This window comes from Trachinotus anak, unplaced genomic scaffold, assembly GCF_046630095.1.
Source record: "Trachinotus anak isolate AG129_WGS33_773 ecotype Australia unplaced genomic scaffold, CSIRO_AGI_Tana_v1 ptg000019l, whole genome shotgun sequence".
Lineage (NCBI taxonomy): Eukaryota > Metazoa > Chordata > Actinopteri > Carangiformes > Carangidae > Trachinotus > Trachinotus anak.
Window position 1 is genome coordinate 12,935,418 of NW_027273870.1, and position 21,557 is coordinate 12,956,974.

Genomic DNA, 21,557 nt, shown 5'->3' on the forward strand with positions numbered 1-21,557 from the left:
GTCAGACAACATCATATATCATGGTGGTTATTATAACCTGAAGACCTGTCTGAAAAAGAACAAGAGAAAGTGGGAGGGTGTGTGTGTGTGTGTGTGTGTGTGTGTGTGTGTGTGTGTGTGTGTGTAAGAAAGAGAGACAAGGAGAGTGAGGAAGATAACAATGAGGGGGTCACTTGAAATTATTCAGTCCAAAAGAGGCTTAATGGCTGTTTTTCTATAGGTATCTATCAATCATTTTAACAAATAATAGATTTATTTAAACAATTAATCTTCTTCCAAAAAATTTAATTGTGGTAATAAGCCAGAGTTTAAACATTTTTTTAAATACTTATTCAATGAGTAAAAGACAAAAGGAATTAAAAATCTCTCCCTACTAATGAATAGACAACCCTTACACAATAAGTTATCCACCACATCTTGGTGAGTTATCACAGTGTGCACCATTAAAAACAATAATCACAAAATAACACTGGTTAAACAAGGCTTATAGTGAACGGTAATTTGCTCATCCTCCCAATGTCAGGGGCAAAGCCACTAACCAGCTACTAGTGGTTTGTATTCAACTTGACCTTACCATTCATCACTATTTAAAGTAGTGTTGTCTTGTATTATAATTATTATTATGTAATAACATTTAATTTAACAATATATATTAAATTAAAATAATATATATTAAATTCTAATATTTTCTAAAATATATAAATAATACATATCATATTTCCACAATATCACTTCACTACACATTAACATATTACTCTATACTATTTTATATTATTATAATTTTTGTTGTAATTTATATCATTATATCATACATTGACAGGATATTACATAAATGATTACATCTTTTTATTATTATTACTACTTTCTTTCTACAGTTACACTCAGATTACATCATTAATTTCTACTACACTTTCTTTGACTCTCTTCCCTTACATGCCACCATGCCACACTCGATCACAAAACACAGATACATATGATTACCTCTAGTATAAACATTGAAACATGCTTATGCACACATATTTCAGACTACAGACATACACTTGATATTTCATTTTTACATCTCCATATCTTTGTCTTTATCTGTTTTTGTTATGTTGTTATGTTTTTGTTATGTTACATCACCAATAAAGGAATAAGATTTTTAAAAAATGTAGTAGTGATTTATATTTAAATACAAGGAAATACTCTATCTAGAGCAGCGACTGGAAAACTAAGATAATCAGTTAGAGGATGTACAGACAGCTTTTGTTCAAGCTTCTTTTTAACAATCAGCTGCTATCTTAACCGACGCTGTGATTGTGGAAAACAAGTAAAACATCTCAGAAAATACTTTTCTAGATGCTTGTTGAACAGGTGCTTTGATGAAGTTCTTATTGGCATTATTATTATTTTTTATTGCACTCACAGTCTTGTAAAGTACAATAATAGATGTTGTCAACTCGAGCATCTGGTTCACTGTGTCCACCGCAGCCTCTCTGCTCTGCTGTTCGCTCTATGTGTGTGTGTGCATGCTGCCCCTGGCAGAGAGCAGAGGAGAGCTACCATAAATGATAATATGTGGCAGTGAATGTTGATACAATGGCTGGCTGCCACAAATAAATCAATACATGGGAAAAGATTTGTCGATTTTAAGTATGCATGTCAACGCATTTTCAAAGTCATCAATTACAGCGATGATCACAGCTGCCTTGGCCTCTGGTTTTTAATATTTTTTCATATGTTTCTAAATCGATCTTCAAACACAACACATACAAAAACTAAATAAGAAAAGGAGCAAAGTCTCATCATTAGGAAAAATATTATTTTGGAAATGTGCCTTACAAAGTTCACATTGTGGCTTTGTTCATAGTTTTGTCACTGTTGCAACATTGCTGCTAAATCGGTGCTGATTATTTTTGTCTTTATCATCACTATCTACATAGATGATGTATGTAGGTCATCGAATTTCCACACAAGCAGATGCATCAAGAATACAGATATGGGAGGATTAATGCAATATTAAGACATTGTCAGCTATCATCACCAAGCAACAATCACCAGCATAAAAAAAGCTAGGCCACTACTTTTGATTTATCATTGTTTGATGTATGCAATTGCCAAACATGTATACATGAGCCAGTTTGCCAGATTTATATTATACACATACACGTACACTTGCACACAAATTCTGTAATAATGGCTACAACACTGCACTGCAAAACATGGAAATATAACCAACAGAAAAAAAAACTTTTATCAATTTTTTTCAGACATCCTCCTTGCTCCTTTCTTTCCTAGCTTTGTGAGTCCAGAACAGTGGTGATAAGCTTCAGCTTTTAGCTGGCTGACAGTGTAAAGCATGAATGAAATGAAAACTGAATAATGTGCTCCAGCTCTCTGTGTGTTGGCTGTTTATGGCTTAAAACGCTACTTCCTGGGAGTCCCACCAAATCCCAGTACAACAAATGAGAGCCAATACCGTCTAAAGACCTAGACTCAGCCAGTTGTCCTCTGGGCCGAATGGGCTGTTAGCGCACACATACACACAAGCATATACACACACTTGCACACTGGCCTATTTGGCACCTGTAACTCTTTTCCAGAACTTGCAGCAGACATTTGTGTGTATGCATCTGTGTTTTTGTCTGTGTGTGTGCTGTCACACATCATTACCTGTGCTGGCAGGTGTACTGCAGGAGGGAGCCTTACATTGAAGCATCAGTGTCATTCAGGACTGGACAGCAGCGCACAGCACTAAAAGAAATAAAAAAACAAGAAAATAAACAAACATGTTCGTAAGAAATATACTGAAGGAGTCAGTATCTTACTGGTCATAGTGCAACCATTCATTTTAAAGGTCCCATATTTTACACTTGTTTTGACATCCATAAGAAGATTTATTTGTGGTTTTAAGAAACAAAACAATCTCAGCACACTTTTACATCTCCTCTCTCAGGCTCCTCTCTGGATTTCTAGCAACCACAGGGCAGTCAGAGGAGTGGCTCTCTTCTGATTGGCTGGTTGTTTTGGGGCATGGCTGAGGGTGTTAACTGCTTTGCTGTGACATCACAATGTTACAGCAGTCCTGACAGCTTGCATTCAGGCTCAGTTTCTGAATATAGGCTGTTTGCATTTCTCTGTTGACAGAGCACTTCGATCCTTTCACAGTATTACTAAAGAACCTAGACTTGATTTATAATCAGAAAACACATGGAAATCTACCTTCATACAATATGGGTCCTTTAAGCCCTGATTCAGGGCAAGCTACGGCTGGATGTTTTTGTAAAAGTGTTGCTGTTTCAAATGATATAATAAAAATAGATGTACAATAATAAAATTTTTAAGATGTAAAATAGAAATTAAAATACTTTTAAAATTTATGAAAAATGAAATTATATTTAAAAACTCTGTATAAGAATTCTATCACTGATAAACCAATGGTTAGCAACAGGAAAGAGGAAGGAAAGAGTCAGAGACTGAATCAACAAGTTATCAAGAAAAATTGAACTTCTGCTTTCAGTTCAGTCGTGAATGTTCGGTTGTTATCAGTACCATAAAAAGTGCTCTGAGAAGGCATTATTTGGCCTAAGTTTTGTTACGGGGCCGGATGTGGGCCGTCAACATTTTTGAGATTTTCAAGTGGGCCATGGGCTGGAAAAGGTTGGGAACCACTGATCTAAGGCATTATGTGTCAGTCCAGTGACTTCAACAGGTCAGTAAACTAAAATTAGAAGTCATACATACATACATACTGCAGTAGTGTCAGAAACTGATAGACAAGATTTGAGTTATCTTTGTGTTTCATTCCCTATTTTCTGTAATACTGTTTTTGTTTCATTTTAAGATAAGAAAAGATAGCCTTTATTAGTCCCACAGTGGGGAAATTCACAATTAAAAGTAGAAGAAAAGGGAAAAAAGCTTAACAATGAGCAAGAGCTGCCGTAACAGGCTGCCACTCGTGCGGCGCCATCTTGGGAAAAAAAAAAAAAACAGCATAGGGATGTTCAGATTGCAAAGACACTTTGTTCCTCTGCATGTACAAAATGAGTGGTCAAAACCTTTCTTCCAAAGTTTGGGCAAATGAAGCAGCTACACCCATGATATGAAAGAAAAATAAGTTCTAACCTTCTGTAAAGATAAAAGCATGGAAGGTGCAGATTGTCATGAACTTTTGGGGAAACAGGAAATTTGCTGAGTTACTTGAGTGCACATTTTATGAAACTCGTCCATTATTATTGATATAAAAAGTGTATATGCTGGTCATTTGAATTGCATATAATATTTAACTGATGGTTTGGATCATCAAGTCGTCAAGTCTGTGCGCTATTGGTCAGGCCAGCTGACATACAGTGAACAACAAATATCAAGCGTTTAATAATAAGAGGACATGCTCAGGCATAGTAGTGTTGTAAGGAGGAGCTGCAGATCGTCATTCTCACAGCAGTGCAGCTGCAATTTACTGCTGTGAATCTGTGTTCTGACTATCTCACTCATCTCAAACCTTACTTGTCAGCCCAGTCTGTAAAATGGCCACTAATTGCATTTCTTGGCATTTCTGCCTTGTTCATTGATACTTTGCAATTTCCTGTGTCTATTTGTAAGTGTCACACTCTCATATTTGTTTGTTCTAACACCCAGTCAAATTTTACACATTTCCACTCTTTGCATCAGCGCCAGAACACATTATAAATCGGCACATCATAATAGACTGAGTGAAACAGAGAGACAGCGAAGGGATGTGAGGATAACTCACACATAACTAGACTACCACACCGGACTAATGATGGAACTGCCTCCATTAGATTTATGTCTGCTTTAATGAACAGAATTGTTCAGAGAGACTGACCTTCGTGGAACTGGCAGATCACTGTTTGTATTCATCAATCACTTGAATAGTATAATCAAGAAGAAATTTTCCTTGCTGTTTGTGCATTCTAAACGGGACTACAGCAAACCAAAGACAGAGAGATACAGTCTACAGTCAGACCTAACAACTTCAACATGAATATGACCAAAAAAAGACACTTATCAACATGAAGCACAGCTGTGTTAGGAAAACAAACAGGTGCATAGATGAACTGCAGAGTGACAAAATGTTCAGCAGGTGTACATTAAGGAGTCGATTTTCATTAACTTCAAATACAGGAGTAAAATATACACAGTGGCACTCACTCTAATGGAAGCAAATTTACTTGATAAAAGGGGATTAACAAGCATAATCACCCAAACCAGATTTGTGTCTTTAATAGTGGGTCTGATCCAGTATTTATTTTTATTGTATTTCTATACAATTCAGCTACATGCTTCAGTTGTGGCCTAACCTAGGCCTCCAATTATATTTGTACAGCAATTTAGATAATTCTGTACAGTAAATAAAGAAAATCCAGACTGCTTCTCAGTTAATATTTAATATTGTTTCCTTGAATACTTTGTATCGTGTCATGTAGCATTTTGTGTGATATGTATATATGTTGTCTGTATGTGCAGGGTGTGTCATTCAGTGAATGCTGTGGTGGGAAAGGTTTGGACAGGATGTAGAAAACTTCTCTTTATTTCCAACATGAACAAAGATAAGACCAGTTGTAGTTTTGGTGTCACATTCTGCAGATATTGCAACCATAAGTATTCCCTTATTGACATTCACTGTCAGCAAGTATCATTCATTGACTAACTCAGTCATTGCTGTGATCAGAAACCATTTCAGTTGAAATGCACTAAGTTTTAAATAACTGTTAATGACAATGTTTCCATGCACTGATTTATTTGTGGCAACCCACCACAATATCATCATCAACTGCCAAATATTTATTTTCTTTCTTTTTTTTTTTTTTTTACTATTTCAAACGAGCAAAATTTTATTTAATTATAGCACTGTGCTCAGCCCCTCCTTGCCTCTCTCTATCACAAACATATTGGCAAAGGACCCATTTGTCATAGTCAGACTAGTCATCAGAAGCACAGAGAGAAATCTCATCATAGCAGTGGGCAGGCAGACCATGAAAAAATCCATAAAGTTTTTACTGTCCCTGTTTGTCTCTTTACTGGCCCTCTGAGTGTGCCTGTCACTTGGGGTGCACAGGAGCACGTGCTACGTGCATGTACTGGGACTGGGTTCACTGGCCAATAATAATATATAATCAACCCTCACAAAGCCATCCTGAGTTGGTTCTTGTTTGTTTGACACAATGTGAAGCAATGGAGCTGTATATACTGTTCTGTTATTTATTTGTCAAAAAATACTTTTTAAATTAAAATATACGCAATACAGCACCTTATATACAGTATCATTTAATAATAATACGCCCCCATCAGCTTCTGCCACCAAGACAATCTAATTCTGTGAGAAACACTGAATGACCTATTAAAACATGCCTGACCCTGAAACTGATCCTGCATATCGGCTCCAGAATCCCTGGAACCATTAATTACTGTACATAAATTCACAACACCACTAGCACAACAGCCACATTAAAGACTTGGATATTATGAACACTCTTCTTTTTACATCAGACCAAAGGTATCTGTGCCAAGCCACCACATCCTTCAGGGGCAGTTCTGCTACCACTGGACTGGGTAGTGATGCTATCAATGCTGTCATTGAAATGAACAGGCCTGGACTCATAGTCAGGGTGCATCTGTGTGAGCATGCTTACATAATAACTTTAGGTAACACGTTCATATTTTATAGACCTTTAACAATAATGTCCCGCACTATGCACAGACAATAATACTAAGTTACTACTAGTATAATTATGCAAACCTACAAAATTCAAGTTAAACATAACAATTATTTTTTCTGTGACATGTAATTTTGATCATGACTAAGAGGCCTCTTAGCTCTTGCAATGAGATCACACCAGCCACAACGCCCATCAACATGTTAATGTTCCAACCCACTAGTACTCAATAGTCATTACTACATTAATGATTTTTTTGTGGGGAAAACTAAATATTATTAAACCCCATATTAATCATAGCAGAGTATTTTTTACATAGGTCAACATTAAAATGTGTCTGAAGGGGAACATCAAGGTCCCATATTGCATAAAGTGAGATTTCCATGTCTTTTTGATTATAAAGTAGGTCTAGGTTGTATGATAATACTGTGAAAGTATCAAAGCACTCAGTCCACAGAGAAATGCACACAGCCTGTATTCAGAAATGGAGCCTTAAAATGAGCCATCGGGACTCCTATAGCTTTGTAATGTCACAACGAAGCAGTCTGAGACTGACTGACCTGTGGTTGCTAGAGATCCAGGGAGCAGCCAGAGAGAGGAAGTGTAAAACTACGTTGAGATGGTTTTTAAACCACAAATAAATTTTCTTATGGATATCAACACTTAAAATAAAACACCAGAAAAGTGGGACCTTTGAGAAAATTGCTTAAGATTTGCAAAAGAAAAAAATTCAAAGAAAGATTTCTTTGGTTATTACTTTTTTTTGTTATAACTTTGTCACTTAAGCTCCTTCTGCACGGGACAAAAAAACCTGCTGACAGTCGCTAATCAGGCTTTTGTTGCGTTGAGCTCATGTTAAAAAAATAATACAAATACAAATAACACTGGGGTAAACATTAAAGATGATATAATTAAAAGGAGAACATAGTGTGATGGGTTAAGAATTCACAAAGTACAAACACAAGCAACCTCCTTTTTTAAGACATGCAAAATCTTACAAAAGTCACAACTGGGGTATTTTATGTTATAGAACAAAACGGGAAAATGTCTTGAGCTTGTGTTAACCTCAACCTTATTTCAGTCATCTAAGCAAAAATCCATTCAAAAAACCCAGATACTTCATGATGAGGCAACCGAAGTGCTAAAATGCTAACTGATTTCCATATTTTAAGACTCATTTCTGCGGCACTATATTGGTCTGAACAAATGGAGTAGCCTAACACATTCCATGCTTGTTGCAGCTCAATATTTTACCATCGCCGTGTTACATCTGCACTGTCCATGTTCATCTTAAAGAAAAATATACCTGTTTGCTACAGAATGAGCTGGAATATGACACGTTTAGGAAAAAATTCATGCCCTTGGGAAGAATCATAAGATATATATGAGAGAACTGTCCACCTCACACACTAGATACCCACATATGATGTGCTCTCCTGAAGCAACCTGTGTTTGACTGCCGTCACATTCACAGGGCCTCAAGCCTGCACCTGTAGCTCCATACAAACTCACTGCTAAACTAGAGAATTACATTAAACAGAATACTGTAGTCCAAAATTCACACCAGAGGTGAGATGTCAGTCGTGTGTGAACAGTGTCCATCTGTGGAATCCACACCCACTCATTACTGTTCTTACAACCATTAGTTCTTTTAGCAGCAGGAGCTAAAAGGACAGTCCTCTGCTACATCGTCTTCACCAAGATGACTAACATCCGTAATTTAATGTTTTCAAATTAGCTCCATAAGTAGAATACAGAAAGAAATTGGCATTTTATAAATTGATGATTAATTTTTATTTCCTCCACTCACCACAGCTCTATATGCCCATATGAAAACCAAAAATATCAGGGTAAAACTGTGAGCTTTGATCAATCACATCACAGATACATGACCAGTTTTATAACACCTTAACCTTTACATGACTCAATGTGTCAGTGTTTCTGAAATTAACAGTTCAAGATTTTAAAAACAACAAATCAAAGAATCTCCTTGTTGAAAAAAAGTCCATCAAAATTTTTGAATCATTCAGCAGCTAAACTCACTCATGACATTCTTTCTACAATGGAAATCAAATATTGTTCAGAAAGTTTGCCCCAACACTGCTGCAGAAGTTCCCATGAATGAGTTGCACTTTCAGGTTGCTTTGCTTTCTCCTTCTGTCCAATTCATCCCACACCAGCTCCATGTCTAGAGACTGTGCTGGTAGGGCTGGGCAATAACAGCAAAATTGAAATATCGCACTGTACACAAGCCAGCAGTAGTGGATGGCAAGCAACCGCCACAACCACTCTATCTTCACGCTTTTCCGACCGTCAAACTACGACGTAGAAAATAACAACCTAAGAAAACTGCTCTGTTAACTCACACGATAGCACATTTTATATTCAAGATTTAGCAAAGGAACACACTAACAGAGTTTGTACATATATAGGAAAGAGGTGAAAACAATAATAAGACCAGGTGCTGAAGCCTAAATCACAGCAGGGGAAATTCCCTCACTGCAACAGCCCTAGGTGCTAATTCAATTCAATTCAATTTTATTTGTATTTATTTTTATTTGCTAGTCTTCCTCATGTGAAGCCACCATCTGGTTCTGCTCTTCTAATGTTGTGGATCATTATGCTGCTGTAGGATGAAGCCTTGACCAACCAGTCTATCTTCCTTTGTTCCTTTGTTCCGTCTTTTGCTCTCCATTCTCTCCTACCTCCTGCATTACAGTATTACCCTGATAATGCATCAGAGGGTGTAGTTACAGTTTGTTCCAACACTGCCTTTGTACAGACAAAGGGTTTGTGAGTCATCAACCTTTAGAAATTATTTGCATTAACTTCAGTTACTTCCATTGTTACAGCAAGGCTGTTAGTGAACCAATTTCTTCATCCCTAAATCAGGCATGTTTTCTGTGAAATTTAAATGATTTTACATTTTTACAGGACACAAACCTTTTTTTTTTTTTTTTTTTTTTACTTTTTTTATACTTCGAGTCATACTACCAACAATATAACCTGCAGAGGACGCTCTCCAAAATGAACACCAAGCAACTCCTTCAGACTGCAAGATTAATCTTTAAAACCATGAAAATTAGCCTGGTGAATACTGGCAGCACATTCTTTGGTCACAGGAAATCTAAATAAATTTGTTATAATCAGATGCGGTCCAGTGTGTTTTGACTTGGACCTGGCCAAGGCTACCACAGTGATTAAAAAATGCCAACTGTGAAACATGGAGGTGGGAGTGTGCTGATATAGGGCTGCATGAGTGCAAAAGGTGTATGGGAGAAGACGTTTACAGACAGAACAATGAACTCAAGTCTGTACCCAAATACTGAAAGAAAAGATGACTCCCAGTCTCAAAACGCTTGGCAGCAGAGGGATCTTCTTGGGTAGTGATCCCAAATACTGTGAAAATCACACAAGAGTTTTTCAAAGAAGAACAAAGGGAAAACTATGACGTGACTAAGTATGTCCGCTGACTTGAGTCAAATAGAACACCTTTGGAGTACTTGAAGTGATACTTTGGGTTATTTGATCTAGGGTTGTGTAGGGTACTTGCATATCTATATCCAGTGCATTATCTGCAGTAGATTCTGATCACCACGATCCCAGTTTAGATAAGTAGCAGAAGCAGCAGAAGCTGAGTGATGTGCTGCTGTGGACAGGGCCTTCCTCAAAACTGTGATTTAGCCACTTTAAAAAATGCCCACAGAAAAAAACTATTATCAGTTTAAGTGTATGCTATGTTTTGAATATCTTCACCGCTTTTCCTTGTTGTCAAACAGCACTTTTCTCTGAGACTACAGTTTGTGAACCGTTGAGCTGCCATACTCCTACACATAAGCACACCTATGCTTTGCTCTGTCTGACTCAAACAGTCGATCCGCGAAATAGTAAGGTATAGGAATATGGTAGTTCAATGGTTGAAAAATGTAGATCTGCAGGAAAGGCCGAAAATAATGAACCCGCGAAGAGACTCAAAATAAAGCATGCACTTCAACTGACAGTATTCGTTTTTTTATTCATTTATTAGTGGCTATTTTTTTAAGTGGCTACAACATGTTTTTCTGCTGACCCCGTCCACATCAGCATAACACTGAGCTTCTGTGCCAGTGCTCCCTGCTGCTTCTCTAAACCGAGAGCGTGCTGATCCAGATCTACTGCAGGTAACACACTGACTATAGATAAGTACCTCACACAGCACCACATCAAATAACCCAAGCTATCACTCGAAGGTGAAAGGTAGAGAGCAGCTGAAAATAATCATCTGTGAAGTATGGCAGAACATCTCCCACATTTGTACACACATTTGTGTTAAACCGGTGTTATCAATGAGGAGGATCCAATCTGTTACCTGTCTTAAAGGCAGGAAAAATTTTAAACATCATACAAAATATATGTAAAAAATAAATAAAATAATCAAATCTCACTAGTAAATGGTAAACCTTCATTACAATTTAATTAATCAAACATTCATTTTTTTCAAATCAATTGGCTCCATTCATCTTGGGATTTGCCTAAGCAACAAATAAAACTGCACTAATTAGATGTGTAATTACAATAAAATTACATAACATTTTGGCAATATTGACCAGGGGTGTACTCAGGTTTGCTCTATACTGTAATTCACAAGTTCACAACATACACACAGAAGGGATTGTGTGGCTTGAAGGGCTGCCTATAAAAACTGTGCTTGTGAAAGTAAAAACAAAAATAGACTCGGAGCATATGAAAAATGCAGAGGGTCGAAAACTTACAGGTATCTCTGAGGGTTAGTGAGGACTGATGCATTTGTAGAATGCTTATAAGCATGTTACATGCAACAGACATCTAATGATGCCTTAAAATTCAGGCAGTGTACATTGGCTGTAACTCAAATTGATTAACGTTGAAGTTTATTTTCCTTTAAACTCATTTCTGCTGGTGAAGAGGACTTACCCTCTCTTCAAGAGACTACCAGAGGACCTTGCTTTATCCTCTCTTCTTGGAGAGACCTGCTTGCTTCATAGCTCAGCTGTGGTCCCTGGGGACCTCTCGCTTCTCTCCCTCATTCGCCCGACACCTTGGAGCCCCTGAGCATCAGCTGGCTCCCCTAACCCAGACCTCTTTTCCCTCCCTCTCTACCTGCCTTGTCAATAAAAAAAGTCCTCTGGGACAAAGAACATGTGCAGCACTGTGTTCTGTCCATGCTCCACACAGCATTTCTCCACACCATGGTACCATGGTGTTTATGTATTGTTTTACTGCTTTAAGGAACAACATTAAACTGCCCACTCTATCATCTACAGAAAGGGTTGTTAAGTTTTACACTAGGACCTATTGATGTGACCACCATTTGGTAAAGTCATAAAAATACTAAACTGCACATCATACTGTTTTGAGCAGGTGTATCACAAAGTCCCAGTAAGATCTCAGATAATCAGAATTTCACCATACAGCTTGATTGTTACTGAAAAAAACCTCCCTTGTGCCTTTCTTCTCTCTCTAAAATGTGCATAATGTACACTTTCACCAGGTCAACTAAATACCTAACACAATAAACTCATAGGTGCAAAGCCCATTTAAATAGTTGAGGTATAGACAAACATTTGATCTGTAATTAACTGACAATGACAGTGAGGGATTTGTGAACAACAGTATTTTCAACTTCATTTCCAATTGATCCACTAACATTTTATACATATTCGCCTGTCTACTTTACTTCTGCAATTATTTTCATTTGCAAAATTATACTATTTTGAGTTTCCGTGCAGACATTTACAAAAGCAACAAAATCTGTCCTTACTGACAGAGGGCCCGATTCTTGTGAAGGACCAGCACAAGCAGCGCTCTGACTGTATTTCCTGTTTGTTCTGTGTGATAGTTTGGTGCACACATGGTACACAGGCAGGCGAAGCAGGAGGAGAAGCGCAACAGGCTCAAATGAGGCAGCACAAAGTGAGTTATTGGTATTTTGGTTGTGTGTGTCTTAGACCTGAGAATGATGTTTCTGAACTGTCTGTTTCTGGTGCAACATCCCTCCACTGCCACTTGGTGATTCTCTCACAAGAGCGCGCACCTATTGATCTACACATAGATGTCTCAATGATGAGGACTGGAGGACTGTCAGCACGTTTCGCTTCACCAGCTCACCAGTTGCCTCAATGAAGGACACAGAGTGTGAACCACCAGAGGAGCGAAGCAAAGGTCAAAGAATGTTTGGCCACCGTGCGACAGTGGCATGCTCTTCCTGGTGACTAGTGGACTGCCCTGACAGGATAGAGGAGGCTGGTGGAGGAGGAGACCGCTGTGGAGCAGTCAATGACACAGAGGGTTGCATTCCCTCACAGACTGACTGTCTAGGCAGGATCACAAAGGGGGCTGAGATCCCTGTGGTCTAGATGATGGCATGGAGAACTGCAATTATACAATGATTAGGCTACCATGTAAATATATATGTTAAGAGTTAGGCTTGTGCTATTCATCTTGGAAGGACTGTTGATTTAAAAAGGTAAATGAAAATGAAGGGCAGTCACTGCAATCAGAATAGGGCTGACCAATATGCAAAAAAAACCCAAAAACATTTTGCGATCACAGATATCGCAATTGTGGTATGAGTCATGATTTCAGTAAGAATGGTCATTTTTGCATTTCATTTTTGTTTAAATAAAAAAATAATGACGATTTTTGTTGGGTCTTGTACAAAACAAGCATGTTCCTTTACATCTGAAGCATATAATTTGTTTGTCTGTTAGCACCAAGATGCTTCATTTATGGCTCTTTGTGACACATTTTACCTTTATCAAAAAATTGCAGCTCCTGCGATTTCGATATGTTGAATTGTTCAGCCCTACCAAGCAGGTTGATTTTGTTTTCATTTGATGATGTATAATAACCATAGTGCTAGGACAAAACAGTTAAATACTGCAAAATACAAGAAATAATAATGAATAATAATAATAATCAGCTGAATAATTTCAGTTATTTCACAAATTGCTGGTTCATTAATATATGTTTACATTTTAGACAATTCATGCATATGATCATTCATTTTATAATGTTCTGTTTATCTAATATACACTGAAATTCAGAGAACAGATTTTAGGCAGAGCCATTTAATTGTCTGTTTCTGCAGCGACAGGTTGGTTCAACGCCCCCAGTCAAGAAACATAAAGGGGAATGTGTATAAGGGGAATTTGATTCATAGTCAAAGGGAAGAATTATTTTTACTCAAATAGGCTCTACAGTCAAGGACGGAAGTGATGACTCAGCGCAGCTCATGTTTGCATTATGGAGGCAAGAAAGTGAGACAAGAGATCGACAAAGAGTGAAAGCAAATTATGAGTGCAGACCATAGATGAAGATGATGAATATTTCATTTGCACATGAAAATATATGTTCATGTGGGTCCATGCTATCTATCTCTTCCCTTGTTCCCTTGTGCAGTTGAGTCTCTGGGCCGAGAACATGGAGCAAGCCCATGGCATGAAAGACTTTATACGCACAGAGTCCAGTACACATACTAGTCTTTACGCCCAGCTGAGCACCAATGAGTCAGCTTTGAATATAACCACATACAACTAAAGTGCTGAAACACACTGCCTGCCACTGTTGGTGGAGTGTGTACGTGTTTAAATAACCAGGCAGCCGGCAAGAGACCTGTGCACTTTCAGTGCAGGATGGCAATGATCCTTTAATACACTCATAAGCACACACACATTTTAATGCTGAATGGCTGGTTACATTAAAAGCAATGCTATTGTTCATGTGTATATGTGGACATATAGAAATATATAGTAATATAGAATATTGCAATATTTCCTGCTACATGTCATACTTTTCTGAATGTTAACATAAAATAAAATAATAGCATATCATAAAAACACCTAAAACATAAAACACAATTACACAATGATATATTATAAAAAAACACTTGAAACATAAAACACAATAATTTAATTATATTATAAACCCCCCCACCAATAATATTGTATATCACAATTGTACATCCATATTCCAAATCTGCAAATGCCTGCACACTGCTGAAAACATTTGCGTGAAAAAACACACAGATGATCAATATTGATGACAGACTCTCTACATATAACCTGACCATAATGTATATGGTCAGTTAGGGTTGTACTGATGGATGATGATTTTGGTGATCAACCAGCAGAGTGATCACCAACAGCTTATGCCTTCACCTTTGTTATTTGTAATATTAATTTAACATTATATTTAATTTGCCCTGCCATAGTTTCATGCTTGCAACACCCACGCACACCCACACAGAAACACAAACACACAAACACTCTGACCGGCTGACTGGGGAAGTGATGGACAGAGAGAGTGAGAGAGAGAACTGCCAGCCACACACAGCTGTTTCTCTCCCTGCAGATTGTGAATATTGTAAATGCTTTTATTATTAAATGTAAACAATTCATGTTTTGCTTGTGATGACAATTTTTTTCAGTTTTAATACATCCATAAAATGTCACCCTACTGTTTATAATTTCATGCGGATTGCATTCTTACAAAAGCTCCAAACTGGCTGACTGTCTTCCTGATTTTTTTTTTTTTTTTTTCAGAACTGGCCAAAACGAGGCCATAGATGAGATGATCAAACCACCAGGCTTCATAAGATGAAAATTGAACTGAAAATTTTATGAAACCTCCACTTTTCATTCTGTCTCTCTTAGTTGCCGCAGGCTTGCCTAAACCACCCCTTAGTGAAGCTGTTATAGGCCTATGTAACAGTCAGTTATACAGCAGTAATATGTGAAACAGTGTAATATGTAGTATTATAACTACACAAAATCTGTGTTTATAGCCCTTCAGAGTCAATATGTGGAACATTTGAGATTCGTTTCTGCATCCCTGCATTCACTTCCCCTCTATAAAAGGGGTCTCCCACCTTTACCTCTCCTCTTTTACTGTTGTACTCCATGGGAGAGGGGCTAAGTAACATCATCACAGTTGACTGGAGGATTTAGCTTCTTTTGTCAGAAAACACAACGCACAGAACACTAGACACTAGCCATTTACACCTAGACTGATGCAACGAGCTGCTCTCTCCTCCTCTCTCTCTCCATCTGTGCACATTCATTCCCTACTAATTGCTAACTTAGCTTCTTCTGTCTCCTGTAGTTCCTTGTTTTCTCTCCTCGCTCCTCCTGTTGCTCTCTGCCTCCGCAGCTGTACAGTTGGGATCTGTGATTGCAAACCACCTACTACTGCCATGATCCTGCTCTACAACCACTGCTGCAATTATTAGTCTCATTATTTTTACGATTAATGATAGTCATATAGTTATCATTATTGGTTCTATCGTCTGTCATTTTACTATTAATATTATTTTTATATAGACCCTGCATTATGCTATATTCTCTTTCCTCCTGCTCTTTCACTTTTTCTCTGCCTTCCTACCCCCTCTGTCTACCTGTCACTCTCTCTCCCTAGACCCAACCGGTCGAGGCAGACCAGAACCTGGCTCACCATGAGCCAGGTTCTGGTCAAGGTGTTGCCTGTGGAATTGACTTTTTCCTTGCCACTGTCACCGAGTGTTTGTTCATGGGGGAGTTTGGTCTCTGTAAATAATATTATAAAGAGTATGGTCTACACCTGCTCTATATGAGAAGTGCCCAAAGATAACTTCTTCTATTATTCAGCACAATACAAATAAAATTGAACTGAAATCAATAAATTTTTTTAATCTGCTGCGGATCTCCCTCATGGTATTTTAAACATGATATACCGTGGCTTCAGAAAGTATTCATACACACTTTGTGTTGTAGATTTCCAAATGACACCATTAAGACATAATTTTAGAATTTTTTCAAATTAATTAAAACTCAAAAACTGAAATGTATTCATTATTACTATTATTATGTATACATTATTAAGTGCAGGTGGTTATGGCAGCATTGAAGATATTAAACCTGTCCACCGCTAAACTTAAATGTATCAAGATGACAACCTTCATTTAGCTTTAATGCAATCAGTATTTGATAAATATACACCTATCGCACTCGCATTTGCACGCACGCACACACGCACACACACACTTGGGCTTTGCAAACTTTACAGGGTAATTTATTGTGCTGAATGCAAATGTTTTATGAAATTAATGCCAGTTTTCTTTTTCTTTTTTTGTAACAGCTTGGGAATGCATACATACCTACAATGATAGGTCTATAAAGTACAAATATATTTGTGAGATAAAATATTTAGTTAAATGAAATATGTCCCAGTGACATGGTAGCAAGCTAGTTATGTTTTTTTTCCTTTCTTTTTTTCCACAAGAGGTGCCCAGGACGTGGGCTGCTGCATCCCTCACGAAACTCTGACAAAGCTAAAACATTTTGTCCAGTCTAAGATTTGGATTTAGTAACATACGCACAAACACACACCCAGGCTCCACTGCTGGACAGCGTCTCCATTTATGAAGCTCCAGGTAGCTTTCATCAGCTGGATCTTAAGTGTGAGCACTCCCTTGATATTACACACATATCACACACACACACACACACACACACACACACACACACACACACACACACACTATATATGGATAAATCTTCAGTTTGAGGGTTCTCATGATAATTATTGAAAACACACACACACACACACACACACAGTATAAACAGCCCACAGGGTACATATGCACATAGAAATTCACACACACAGCACACAAGTCCTTACACAACCATACAACAGGCACGCGCGCGCGCGCGCACACACACACACACACACACACACACACAGTTCTGTAATATATACAGAGAATAGCAACATATATGGCAAAACACAAATAAATATCTTGCAATATATGCAAAGGCATAGTATTCTAGTCTGCTGTTATCATCCAGTAATAAGTGTCTGTGTGCGTCTGTGTGTAGTTTGTTGTTGTCTGTCTCTTCCGGGGTTAACTAACTGTGGTAACATATTCATACAAACATACAAAAATTTTCTGTATGTTAAAGTATGAATAACTAAAACAAATGCACTTTCAATTAAACCTCTTATGGTATGTATAGATCATATACATTTCTATGAGTTACGTCTCATGGTGTTATCAAAATGATAGAAATTGAAATATTTGCATAGTGAGCAGAAAGTGGCCCTGTTCAGACCTGACATTAACATGCATCTCAGGTGATCTGATCACAAGTGGACATCTCTAAGCATGTTGGTTCACATATGGCTTCAAAATCCAGTGACCACTTGTGATTTGAGTGATCAGATCTCGAATGCATCCTCAGTGCATCTTAGGTGAATTCACACCTTAGAGAACTTAGAGCTCTCTACTTGTGATTGGATCACCCAAGATAGATGTTAATACCAGGTCTGAGCAGGACCAACATTCATCCAATTTGTTGATTTCTTTTAAAACAAACTTCCCACATGCAGGAATCTTTTCATTGGCACATGACTGTGCTGCACTTCAGTATAATAAGTGTATGTCCACAGACATTATCTCTTGTCGCTGCAAAAAACAAGGCATGTTGGACCTGATACAGTTATCCACAATGACTCTCAATGGATGGAAAGGTTTGCTGGCTCACCAACAAACTACATTGCAAAATTACAGAAAGATCACATGTGGATCTGTTGTAGTCTTAGACTACTTGTAATGTGTTCAGTCTGAAGGTACTATAGTCATGTGTGGGACAACTGTTGACCAACCAGTTAAACATAGAAAATAACCTGAATTAATTATATTAGACTATGTAACAATAAAAAAAATGGAATCCATTTTAAGAGGAGTGTGCAAATTTATAAAAGTGCATGTAGATGGAGATTTGCAATAAACAGAATAATGCAAAAAAAAAAAATCACTGTGGTGGTCTAGTGTTTGAGTGTTACAGGGAAGCTCTAACATTCAATACTTCACACTGTTTTATAGAGAATGAAACCAAGATGAACCATAACAGTTCATAGGTAATTTTACTACTGCTTTCATAAAATAAATAAATAATAATGAGTAGCAGCTAACTGGGTAGTTTCAGCAACGTAATTTTTCCTACCTACGGAAAAATTCCTTAAGTCAAAGTTAAAACTTTCCACAGCCACTTTAAAGGTGGAGTAAGTGATTCTGGAGAAAGACGGTTGATATTTGAACTCAACAGTAAAACAAATACACCCCTCCCTCCATTGCTCCTTCAGAGGCTCCACACACCAAATTTATAGATTCCAAGACAACGACACAAAGGCAGAATCCAAAACATTTTATACAGCGTAGAAGTGGATACTCTTTCTCATAATGGAAGCAAAGCAAACCTTACAACATGAAACTTAATCAAACAAAGGACATGCAAACAAACACAGCATTCAAAACACAAGAAGGTAAAAACTAGTGAGTTAGCTGTTAATAAATTTTTTTACATAACGACAGAAAAAGAGAGAGAGATCTGTAGGTTTGTAGCTAAGCTAACAAGCAAGATAACATTACCATAGCATTTTGAATTATGCATACATAAAATAAACCCACTATGGTGGCAAACATGTTTTAAGGACTTTGTGGCTATAAAACCCTTCACGTTGCATGGACAAATACTATGATACAGAGCAAATGATGGGACAATAAACTGTGGCTACCTTTTCTGTTGCAAAGTGAACATGTAGAGAGGATGAGACGATTTCCTATAGCAAGCACAACATCTGTAGACAGCGAATCTCACAACTCTCCCACTATTATAGCTAACATCACACCAATAAATGTATCTTCCAGTCCATGCAGTCTCGACTGTTGGAAAACCTGACTGATTTTAACTTGGCTCTTCTCCCTGATCATAGCATCTTTTTCCAATTTTTGTTCCTCTGATCTCTATCTCTTTTGCTGTTCCTTGGCCATCTCTGAGATTATGCTTGGGGGTATACATCCCGTCACACTGCTGCCGGTAGACGGTCTCTCCATGCAATCACCTGAATGATGCTGCCGGACTCTTGTCTGCAGTCCCATCAATCCCATTCAAAATTCTACAATGTCCCTTCCCTTTTAATTTTAAATTGGCATTATCTGTTAGCATGCACCTGATTCTACATCTCTCAAACCCACTGCTCCGTTTCCCATTCTTCCATCTTCTCTTCTTCTTACCCTTGTCCTGTGCATGAGCACGAATGTCCCCTGTTGCTGCTTGGCTGGTACATTGTTGTGTGGCTTGGTCCGAACCACTTTGTTTGTTTCCCATTCACAGAGCCAGGGCTGTGTAGGAACACCAGATTTTGAGGACTGTGAGGAGATATTCACTGAATTTGACAAAAAGTGAATTGAATTGAATCGCTTACTCTACCTTTAACAACCAAACCTGCAGACCTGCAGAAAATTATGCAAGAAAAGAGTAACTGTTAAAATAAAAAAATGTCTCCAAGCTTGAACTGCCCTCACACTCTACAGGAAGGAACTAAATCTTTGTGGGGTCGTTTCTGTACTGCAATTGTTTTTTCACCTTCCCCTTTTGAGATCTATCAATAATTTCTTCCATTTCCCCAACAGGCATGCACCTCCTACTCTGGCCAACCCGCCATTCGGATAAATAAATAAATAGATAAATAGGGGAAAGTTTCTTTTTTTTTTTTTTATTCCTCGAAAACACCCTAAAAATCCAACAAAAAAAAACTAAATTGTGTCAGAGGCTGAATGTGTCCTTTTAAAGTAATTTTGTTGTGAATTTTAGCTTGATTTTTTTTTTTTTTTTTGGAGTGTCTGGTGATGGAGAAATAAAATTTTGAATTTTTCATAGTTGATTGTACTCTGGCTATAACAATATTCAAAGCTTCTTATGTTTAACATGAAAATCTATATATATATATATATAAATGATGGTGTGTAAGTAATACAACAGAAACAGATATATGATTTGCTTGCCATACTACAGATACGTACAGGGGAACAGAAATAACTTAACTAAGAAAACAGCTCTTAACTTGCCATATTTATAAAAATTGTGTTGCATATGAAAAAGTATGAATTAGTATGTAATGTATACTACCTTTAATATCCTTTACACGGAACCCATACACAGGCATCTAGCTATCTGTCATATGTTCTATTAAACCTGGAATTGTCACATACAATTGTTTTAAATACAAAATGTTTTCAACACTGTCCCAAGCAATAATACAAAATATTTGTTTCACTCACAATCTGCTCATTTCTGCTTGTGTTGTGAGGGGGTTGCCTAAGCCATCTGTGAAACTAACAGTGGTATACAGTACACTTCCACATTACTACAGTGTCTGAACAAATACTACTCCCAATTAATTTTACCTTTCTTTGTAGCCTGTTTGCTATAACTAATATGTTCTATATGGTAGTTAACAATTATGGTTCTGTACTGAAACCCATTGCCTATGTGGCGCCAGTTCCTATATGACCAGTAAATACGGTACATACCGAACCAAATCAAAATGATTTTGCCTCTTTTGGTGGAACTTAAATGCCTCTGCTGTCAACTGAAATTTTTGCCCTCTGGTGTTCAGAAACAGACGCTACAGATGACAGAAACATTGTATGCCATAACTAGTTAACGTTACATTTGTTCTGATGGCAGCAGGTAGCCTACCATTAGCTTGTAGCTATCATAAACACGGTTAAAATGCCTAAAGCTAAACGGTCAGAAGTGTGGCTGTATTTGAGTCAAAAGGATTCAAACACTGGGACGTAAAAAAAATGTTTAAAAAAATTGTGCGTGAAGTGGGCAAAAGTCAAATTTAATGAGCATCTGGTGCTGCATGGGATACACTTGAAAGGAAAGGAAGGCACCTTATTCGACTGCTTGCAGTGCCCCATGCCGAGCAAATCAGCTGACAGTGTGGGCATCCCTTGCTCTGGCACCAGGGTGACACTAGGTGTGACTTGATGGTCAACGTAAACTGCTAGTGACTGCAGGGGTGGAGTATAAAAAAGACTGTAGTCAGTCAACATCC

General features: G+C 37.7%; 1 protein-coding gene across 2 annotated transcripts in view; it reads right to left on the reverse strand.

Moving 5' to 3' along the window:
• The window catches only part of tenm3 (teneurin transmembrane protein 3), a 310,851-nt gene that overhangs the window by 286,434 nt on the left and 2,860 nt on the right, over window positions 1–21,557 (reverse strand). For both annotated transcript variants that reach the window (XM_071504949.1, XM_071504948.1), the window contains exon 2: window positions 2,653–2,733. The gene's annotated coding sequence lies outside the window, so the exon portion shown is untranslated. The remainder of the gene's footprint in view (window positions 1–2,652; window positions 2,734–21,557) is intronic.